General features: G+C 38.7%; 1 protein-coding gene across 5 annotated transcripts in view; it reads left to right on the top strand.

Annotated features, from left to right (window-relative positions):
* The first annotated feature begins 682 nt into the window (after window positions 1-682).
* The window catches only part of FOXN2 (forkhead box N2), a 51798-nt gene continuing 41980 nt past the window's right edge, over window positions 683-10500 (top strand). For 2 of the 5 annotated variants that reach the window (XM_019655884.1, XM_019655885.1), the window contains exon 1: window positions 828-1027. The gene's annotated coding sequence lies outside the window, so the exon portion shown is untranslated. Of the gene's footprint in view, window positions 702-827; window positions 1028-1238; window positions 1321-6203; window positions 6223-10500 lie in introns of those variants that run through there. The other 3 variants (XM_019655890.1, XM_019655887.1, XM_019655889.1) reach the window with 3 other exon arrangements.

The raw sequence follows: 10500 nt of genomic DNA, 5'->3' as shown, positions 1-10500 counted from the left end.
TAGTAAATGAATCAAAGTGCATTAAAATAATTATTATTAGAAAGGAAAATTCTACTTTTACCTGAAATTCAGATTTCACTGGGCACTCCGGTATTTCATCTGGCAACACTGTGTTAGTTAGCATTATGGTTACGACAATGCATGCACAAGACTAAGACCCTGGCACTTAGTGAGCACTCAGTAAATGCTATTCTTAATAAATTCTGATCCTGATTCCAAAGTCTTTTTTTTTTTTTACCACAAACACGGTGAGCTCCGTTTCTACCTAAAATTTCAGTCAGCAAGGGTAATAATACTCTAATTTCATATTAATGCTTTATCGTTTCTAAAGTGCTTCCAAAACACCGGGCCAATGGCGGAAAGTTCTTGTACAGAATCTCGGGCTGTTGGGGGCTGTCACTGCAGTCCCAGCACAAGCAGAGGTCGGGCCGGCCAGGACTGCCACCCTCGCCCGCCCCGCCCCTGTGCCTTATCGGCCTGTCAGCGGCTGCGCCGCGCCCCGTCGCACTCCTATAGGTCCTTTCCAGGACAGGCGAGGCGTTTCCATTTTCCCGCCTTCCCCAACCTCTCCTCAGCCAGAAACCCGCACTGACCACCACGTCTCCGCCCTACCTTCCGTGCGAGCCCCGCCCTTCCGGACACCCCCTTCCTTCCCCACCCGTAGCTCTGGGCAGCCTCTGGGTCCCGGGCCCCGCCCTGCGGTAGGAGGTGGAAGGGGACGGGAAGGGGCGGGCCGAGTACCCCTTCCAAGAGGCCGTGGGAGGCGGGGACGGAAAAGAGGGGCGGGACTAATCTCCTGGGCGCCGCGTTGCCATAGCAACGGGGGAGGGCTGAGGGAGAGGGAGGAAGAGATCAGGAGGGGGATGTGGTGCTGCCGCGGCCGCCACCGCAGCTGCCGCTGCCTGCTAGTTGCCGCGTCTTCCCGGAGGCGGCTTCTGGAAGCTGCCGGGAGCAGCTGCGGTGCTCTGCCATATTGTATCTTCCCCTACCTGTCCCTCGCCTCCCCTCCGTGGCGGCCGAGCTGACGGTGAGTCTCGGTCGGAGCGGCGTCCTCTCGGGCCAGCTCAGCCCGGGATCCGCGCTCCCCTCCCCGGCCCGCGGCTACGCTCCTGGGCGCTGAGGCAGCGCGTGCGGCGGGCCCCGGGCGTGGGGCCCGGAGGCGGCTGTCCCGTGACGCGCCCGGACATTTTTGTCCTGGGAGGAATTGGCGCCGACGCGGGGGTCTCCCCAGCGCGTGGCTTGGGTCGTGTGTGGACTCCCCGAGAGTGTCGAACTGAGGGGTGTGCGGCCCCGTGAAGAGTTCGGAGTTTTTCCTCAGAGGTAATGACACCCCAGGAGCGGGTGTCTCGCGGTGAAAGCCGCGGCGAGGGGCGCCGTCTCTCCTGGAAGGCTCGGAGGTGGCTCCGAGGGCGCTTAGGGCTCGACTCGGTGAATCTGCTGTTCGGGGAAGTGCCCAAGCCCCTTGGGACTCTTTGCAACGCCCCTTCCCCGGGTTTGTAGTGGAGCGAGACGTGTGGGGCGTGGAGTCCTCGTCGGGCCGCAGGCGCGCTGGCTGGGCCGGGCCAAGTAGTGTCCTGGGAGGCCCGGAGTGAACTTCGGGCGGCGGGGCGTTGGGGTGGACAGGTTAGGGTTCTGGATGTGGGGGTGACAGGCCCCGGCACCCTCTGGCCCCTCCTCCAGCGGGCGCCCTGCGGGCCTCTGAGGGTGGCTGCCTCGGTTGGGTGGGAGTTAGTGTTTCTTTCAGCGCTGCAATATGGACACTTCCTGTTTGCCTGCTCTCTTGGGACCGCGGTTACCTCTGCCATTTAGTCCCCTCTCCTAGGAAGGTGAGAGGTTTGAGGGCGTTTGCGAGCCCCTTCAGCCCTCTGAGTTCGCCCCACCGCAGTAGCTGCGAGTGCGGAACCTGCGAGGACGGTGGGAGTCCGGGGAGAGCGGCCCTTGTGCGTAAAGCGCCGTCTGACTCAACTCCACCCCTTTTGCCTCTTTGCAAAACGTCTCTGTTCCCACCGCTGCTCGCGGGAGTTGGGGTGTCCAGTTCATTGGAGGCACACTCTCGGGATCTTCTTTGACCTGATTTCTGTTTAAAGTCTCATTAAAGCCGCTCTATACTTCTTTTTCTCTTTACAAGGAAAAAAAAAAGTCTTAGCGTGCCAAGACATGATACAAACTTTCTTCTACCCCAACTCCAAGGTGGGGGAGGAGGGCGGTTATTGATTTCATGTTAGTTTACACTGTTTCTCCTGTCTACCTTCCGATTGTGACAGCCACGTGGCCGGCCGAGTGTAAGAGACTCCCTTAGCGCCACCAGCGCTGAGGCTTCGCTGGTAGCCAGGCGCTTTGTAACCGTGCTGTATAGCTTTGCACCCACATTTATTTGGGTGTTTTCTGAGATGGGGAAATGGAAAAAGCTGAACTGTACGTATCCGAGTCGTAAGACTTATGTTTCCTTGCAGTCCTTGTAAGGTATATATTGACATTTTTTCCCTCCTCTGCCGTTTTGATGATTCATCTTTAAAATCTCAGCAGTACTAAATACCATTAAGGAATGGTGGGGAATAGAATAGTACTTTATGGAGTTTCCCAACTCTGGGAGAAAGTCGTTTGGCTTTCAAAACCATTAATGAGATGTTCTGATGTAATCAGAAATAATCACATTCTGGAGGACTTCTTTTTGGTAGTTTTATAAAAATCTCAGTTTTTTTCTTTTTGTATAAAAATTGTGACCTGCAAAGAGATAGATATTGTATCAGTGAAAAGAGTTGTTTAGGGATTAAATAAACACTTTGTTGATTTGTGTGTGTGTGTTCTTAAGCTTTTTCTTTTTTTGGAAAAGTATTAGCAGTTAATATGAATGTTAACATGAACAGATTTTATTTTAAAGCCATGAAATTTAATTTTTAGACTATATAAACGTAAAAAGGTCAAAGGGTTGCAAATAAAAAATCCAAACTTGGATTTGGAAAAATTTAGAATTTAAATACAATCCCTGGTTACTAATGCATCATGTTTCATTTTGTGAATGCTTTGGTGTATTTGAATTATTTCCATAACGCGTTTTTATTTGAATCAGTTTTATTTAAAGAGCACTAAACAGGAAACTTAGAATGTGTAAAAGAATTGTGTAAAGAAGTTATAGCAGCACCATTTATTAGAATTTTAATTATACAATGACAGTGGTTCTCATTCAGTGAAGTTAATAGATAAAATATTGGGGAGGCTTCAGTGCAGAAAAGATAATTCAACTGAAAAATGAGTACGTGTGCTGACCACTGAAAGAAAGAAAGAAAAGTAAATGAGGTCATGAAATATATAAAGCAGAAAGCACTAAAAACCTGTGCTGGAAGATAGCTGCATTGTTAGTTATGGGATTCAGCTATCAAATGAAACCCAAAAAAGTGCCATCCAAACAGGACATAATCTTGTTCTTACGGTAGCTTCTTGCTTAGCTACTCATTCTGTGTGTGTGTTGCTTTTTGATTGTTGTCATTTTAGTAACAGTTTTGCATAAATGCAGAAAGTCCTCCAAAAATAAAGTTTGGAGGGGCCGATGCTTTGTTGACTTCTTAGGGAAGAAAAAGAGGCCTAAGGTTTGATCCCTATTCTTGAAGAGACTGGATTAACACACATGAAAATAAGAGTTTACAATGTGAGAGAATATAGTTAGGAGTTAAATTGTATGATGCAGGCAGGTGCTATGAGTTAAGAGAAGAAAACTAGAGGGCTAGAGTAGGTAGGGGAGCCTTCTTGAAGAAATAGGCTCTTTCTCAAGTCTAACCTTCATGTTACGCCTATTAGATTAATCTTCCTGAAGATTATACTTACTCTAATGAGCAAAATCTTTTATATCAAGCATGGATACCAAATTTCTTCTCAAAACTTTTCAAACTTTTGTCCCAGATTTTTCCCATCTTATCTTCCACTAACCTATAGGAACTGTTCATTATTCACTACTTCAATGTGGTATAACAATTTTACTTCTTTTTACCTTTTTTTTTTTTAACCTTTGCTGATATAACATTTTTCTATCGAGTTGTAGCTACACACAACACAGCCTCTTAACCACTGAAGATCTACCCAAGCTTGAGGCTTGGCTGAAATTTTTATTGCCCTGAGAACCTTAGAATAATAGACCTTCAGACCTGTCTTCATCTCACCAGCTGAAAATTCTTTCCCTTATCTAATAGTACATAATTCTTTGGGTATAGCATTCTGTACTGCCTTTTTTTTTCATTTAATAAGTGTTTTTTCAGCATCTAACATGTGCCAGGCACTATTGTAGGAACTGAGGATCCAGCCTTGAAGAAGGCAAAGTCCCATATTCTTTGTTAGTTATCTTTTTAGGTTTTATTATCCCAAGATTGTAAAGTCTTTGGCTACCCAGAAGAGTCTTATCTTCTCAGATCTATGTTATATACTTAGTGACTGTTTGATTATTTTTCAAATAAAGGAAAGGCGGGACTTACAGTATGAGGTAGAGAGATGGATGGAAAGGTCTTTCTTTACAAGTGAAGGGTACAAAAGAATAACCAATTGCGGACATCAGTTCTGAATTTAAATATGGCTTAGTACTAAAAAAAAAAAAAGCATTTGAGCCTGGGAATGATATTTTAAAATCCATATTTGAGTAAGGTTCATTTGACAGCAATGTGCAGGACTAATTGTTAACTATGGGAATGGAGAAGAATGGGAAGAAGAGAGCTCTGTTGAAGAAAAAATTCGTAACTTTGAGAAGAAGGTTTAGAAAGGGAGCATCATGAAGAAGATGGTGAGTGGGATATAATCAAGATGAGTTTCACCTTCAGTGACTTAAAGGTTAGAGGTGTGGGATAACCTAATTAATGTAGAGCTGACAGCTGTTACAAATTTTAGAGTTAATAATTGAAATGTTGAGGACTTAAGAATGATGCTTTGGGAAGCTAGAATTCAAGGGACATTTGCTTTGGTCATATGTGACTTCATAATTAGTATTGTAGATTTGGACAATACCTATGTTATTGTTTTATTAATAACTTTATTTCCACTGTGTGAGTATGCTCTGTCTTACCACCAAATATAAAGGGACTAAAAGAATGTTTATTATCATTTGCTTCCAAGGGATTTTGATTTATGTATTCCTTATTTTCCTTATCCTAACTTTTTTTTATTTAAATAAACTCTTTGTTTTAGAATAGTTTACATTTATAGGAAAGTTACAAGATGGTACACAAAGTGTATCTCATCCCGTTTTTCGTATTGTTAACTTGTTACATTACTGTGGTACACTTGTCAGAACTAAGGAAACAAAATTGCTACATTACTATTAACTAAACTACACACTTTATTCAGATTTCATTAGTTTTTCCCTAGTGTATTTTTTCTGTTCTAGAATTCCAGTTTCTTCGACTTTTATTTTAGATGCCTCTGACAGTTTGGGGGAGTACTAATCAGAAATTTTATGGAATGTCCCTCAGTTGAGATTTATCTATGTTTTCTTCATGATTAGACCGGGGTCATGGGTTTTAGGGAGCAAGACAACAGAGGTGAAGTGCCACCCATTCTCATCATATTATATCAAGGGTACATACTGATAATATGATAAAATTAATTGTTAACCTTGATCACCTATTTGCCAGGTTTCACACCCAATCCCCACATCAATTCCATATTCACTCTTGAAGCAAGCCACTAAGCACAGACCATGCTCTAAGCCTTAACCTCATTTTGATTCATGTATTTTTTATTTCCCTCAACCTAATTTTATTTTCCATAAATAAACATTTAAACTCAGATAGCTATTTATTGAGTATCTCCTGTATTTAAGTGCTAAGAATATAGTGGTGAACAAGAGACTTCATTTCTACTCTTCTGGAGTCTGCCTGATGTAAACATAAAATAGAATTTATCCTATCACCTACACAGGTCTTGATTTCACTGAGAGTTATAAACATAGTGTTACTGTAAGTCACTCAAAAGATATGCTATTATCATAAAGGTTAAATGTATGTACCATAAAAATAACTACCTTTTTGCTACCAACATAGATAGTGGAAAATTACTTTGATTCTCTCTAAGCACATGTATTAGTGTTAAATTACCAGGACAGTTTAATTGCTATTAATTATTTTCATATCTTCTAAAGTTTGCAGGTTGTATAAGAAAATTCTTGGCTTCTTGATTGTGTTTTCATAGGTATTGGGTACTTTTGCGAATTAGAAGCTATTTTTCTCAGAAGAGATTTGAAAGGTATGTTGCAGAAAACACATTGGGAAACGAACACAGACCCTGAACTCTCTTCTTTATGAGAGGCTGTGATTATTTATTTGTGGATAAGAAAATGAGGTTGAGGGGAATGAGAACATTAATCAGAGTTGTGAAAGTGATGATACAATTTTTTGATGGCAAGTCACTTATACTTAATGGAAGAGTAGAAGAGTGATGCCATTCTAACATTGAGAATGTTATTGGGAATATTATTAATTGGGAATACCAGTTTTATGGAAGAATAAAATCTGATTAACTAAAGACTTGTTGAATGAGGATTTCAGTTAATTTTTTGTAGTTAACTGGGTTAACTGCAAAGCACTCTTTGAACTTATGGGAATTCTTTCTGAAATGTATTGATGTATTTACAGCTTTCACACTGTATTGAACAGCAGCCCACTTAACATAATTTAATATTTAAATTAGAATTTTGAAACAATATAATAATTTCGAGTTACATTTGTAACTTTGGTGGTAGAAAAAGAAGGAAACTGATAAGCTTATAATAATCCATGTGGTTTATTTATTTTAAAAGAGGAAATATAGAAAAAAAGGGAAGAGATTTCTTGTAAGTTAAGATTTTACTGTTCCTTTTTCCTGCCCCATGCCTTTGTGCAACTTGTCCCTCAAAAGTTTAGTGTAACTGCTGATTGAACAACATTTACTGATCATCTTGGCAACAATTACTACCTTTTATTGAGTGCCTCCTATGTTCTGACATGGTATTATACTAGACACCTGAGTATATAATTTAATTCCCCATAACAACCCTATAGGAAGTTTTTTGTTCTTAAAGAAGCATAATGAGATGTTATGCAAATACAGTGCTAGGTATTTGAACCCAAGTCTATCAGACTTTGAAAATTCATATTCTTTGTACTGTAATCTGAAGTCTTTGAAAAATAGATATTTGCCAGAATGAGATGCTTGCCTCTTAATCTGTCCAGCTGAAGGAGTAGGGGAAAATACAGAGTAAGGCAAGGAAACTAATATTTCTAGACCCCTATTCTGTGGCAGGAATGCTACGACTTTATTGTTATAGTGAATTAAGTAAATGGTGCTATTCCTTGGGACTCCAGGAAGTTAAGTCATTTGTCAAAGATGCATAAGTTGGTGGCTGATGGATCTGCTTTATTCTAAAGCCTTACTTTTTCACTTTTTTTAGTACAGGATGCTGCTATCTTCTTTCATTTAAATATTTGCTTACTAAATGGTCTGTGCTAGAGCATAAAAATGAATGTATTGGGGGTTCTGCCTACAAGGATTTATATTCTAGTTCAGTATTTTCTTAAGTAGATGATAGAATCAGTGTAGTAAATTGTGACCAGCATTTCTTTAAAAAAAAAACCCAAAAATTCAATAGAAAATTTCTCTGTGTTGTATGTGGTAAAAGTATTTCATTTTGTTTCAGTTATATATGTATGTATGTAGCGGATCTATGTAAAAATGTATTATTGCGGGATAACGTTAAAAGTTTGAAAAGTACTGATCTAGTGGGAGAGATGGTAATGTAAGCAAGTAATTATGAATAATCATAAATAGCAAGTTAAGTTTTATAAGAGGGTTCTATATAGGATGCATAATGGAAAAAGCAAATAATTTAAAGGAAGGCTTCCAGAGAGATGACTTGGAGCAGTTCTAACATATGGGGTAGAGAGCCTTAAATATATCTAAAGGCATGAAGGAATGAAAGAATATGGGATATTCAGAAAGCTTTGGGGTGGTGTGAAATAGTGGCAAACGAGACGAATTTTTTAGGGAACTTCATAGGCCACTGTATGAAATATTTTAGATTTCATTAGGCCCATGATTTTTCTGGAGTCTCTTGGTATTCTTTTGCTAAAGAGCAAATACATTTATATATGTGATCCTATTATACAATCTAGAAACAATTTTAGGAAAAGAAAATTTGACCATATAACATATATAAAGTATAAAATGGTGACTATGAGCACAACTGTTAATAAAAACAATCACAACCAAAAAATGGTTGAGCAATTTTGAGGTGACTATAAAATGTTCCTTTTCTACTTTTTCGGTGTGTTTTGTCATCTGCTGGCTATTGCTTGCAGGCTAATGATAGCAATACTAAAGTTTTAAGAAAATGTTATAGAAGAGAAAGTTGTTTGTTCACTTTTCCTTTGAATTAGGAAGACAACCATTTTTCAGTGAGGACACTTAGGGGCCAGTTATTGAAATATTAATATCAGACCCATTTCTAAGCCAGAGTTGGCAAAAATTACATACAATTATGTTTTGTTTGCCTTATAATATTTTTTCAAATTTTGCATTATTTTCCCACATTTAAATATTCATACATTTCACATTAAAATATCTAGAGTTCTGTCATCTCTTGAAAAAGTAAACATTGTGACAATGTTGGTTTCATGTTCTTACATGGCGGTGATTGGCTAGCTTGTAAGTAAGTAGCTGCCCTTTTTTTGGCAGTCTCCATCATTTTCTATTGTCTTACACCACATGCGCTTCATTCATTTGTTCCCTACCTGGTCCAAGTAAGGCATTCGAAATGCCTGTTGTGTACAGTACTTTGTGAAGTGTTTTTAAAAGGGGATTTTGGTCTTTGAAAGATCATTCTGCTAGTACTGGAAAAGGTAGATAGGAAGAATATGAGAAGGATCTGGTTGGAATTTAATGCAGTTACATAGGTAAGATGACCTTTTCTTCTGAAACCATGGAACTTGGTACTTCTTAATAGTATTTACTATATATAGATTTCTGATATAATTATATGTGTTATCCCTTCAACTAAATTGTAAATACCTCATATATAATATTTGCTAGATAAATGATTATTGAATTTAATATATTTATTTTTAAGCCTACCATGTTTGTTTGTCACAAAGATGAGTTTTCTTTTCAGTTTTAGAGTAACTCTTAACTGAAAAAATCTTTTCTATACATCGTAAGTATTGATCGCAATTTGTTCTAAGAATAAGTAAATGTCAAATACTTCTAAAGCATGTATTATATGTGAGAAACAGAACCGGTAGATATTATATAATAAGATAGTAGATGTTTAATTCATTGTCCTGTTGACACACATCAGGACAAAACATTGTAGGAAAATTGGTGTCTTGGTTTGCCACGTAATTTTGTTAAGTTAGCTTGAAGATAATTCCAGAAGCTTTTATTGTTTGGAAGTATCTGATACATAGAAGTTGTTTTAAATTATCTGGAGTTTTTTATTTTCCTAAATTCCTTTTTTATTTTATTGTAAAACAAACTGTAGATGCAGAAAACCACACAAAACAAATATGTAGTTTAATGAATTATTATTATAAGGCTAATACCCATGTAGCCATCTTTTAAGTTAAGGAACTGAATTTTGCCAGGCACCTTAGAAGCCCTTCCATGTTTCTCTTCCCATACATAACTCTTTTTCTTAAAAAAATAACCACTATGCTAATGTTTTTGAAAATCACTTTATTTTCTTTTTGGTTTTATTACCTAAGTATGTATTCCCTAGACACTGTAGTTAAGCCTTCTTATGCCCTCTCTCCCCCCGCCCCTCCTCCCTCTTTGTTTCTTTATGATTGTTTTCTTCCTTTTCACAGTCTGTTTCTCCAAGGCTCTATCTTATATGTTTATTTTTTCTTGTATTCCTTTAACTTTTTCTGAAATAATTTTTTAAAATTTTATTTCAAATTCTTTCTTGAGCTCTGTCACTTCATTTCTGAACTTTTCTAAATCTGATGCATATTTTTCTTGCATGTCTTATATGATTCTTTTAAGCTCATTTTAAAGTAGAAGCTCATTTTTCTCCTGTGAGCATCTCTTTCTGGCATGCTTTCATTGTCTGTAGGATGTTATTTTTTCCTAGTTTTTATTTATTTTAATTTTTTTATTGTGGTTTGAACAGTTAACAAGAGATCTACCATCTTAAACAAATTTTTAACTGTACAATACAATATCATAAACTATAGGCAATAAGTTGTACAGCAGTTCTCTAGAACTTATTCATCTTGCATAATGGAAATGTTATACCCATTGAACAACAACTCCCCCATTTCTCCCTCTCCCCTGCTTCCATGAGTTTGACTATTTTCCTGTTTCTTTTTTCTTACTGTAACTTTGTGTGATTTTCAACATCAATACTTTGACTCCTTTCTTTGTATGAAACGTTTTCTTGAGCTTCTAGGAGGAGGTTTGGTTCAGATAGCTCTTCTAACTTCACAGAGTTCTCTTCTGTTGTTTTTGTGCATCATTTAAAAAAAATGGTCGATGGCTTTCTGAGACATC

Source organism: Hipposideros armiger, unplaced genomic scaffold, assembly GCF_001890085.2.
Source record: "Hipposideros armiger isolate ML-2016 unplaced genomic scaffold, ASM189008v1 scaffold_248, whole genome shotgun sequence".
NCBI lineage: Eukaryota > Metazoa > Chordata > Mammalia > Chiroptera > Hipposideridae > Hipposideros > Hipposideros armiger.
This window is presented reverse-complemented; position numbering and strand designations above follow the sequence as displayed.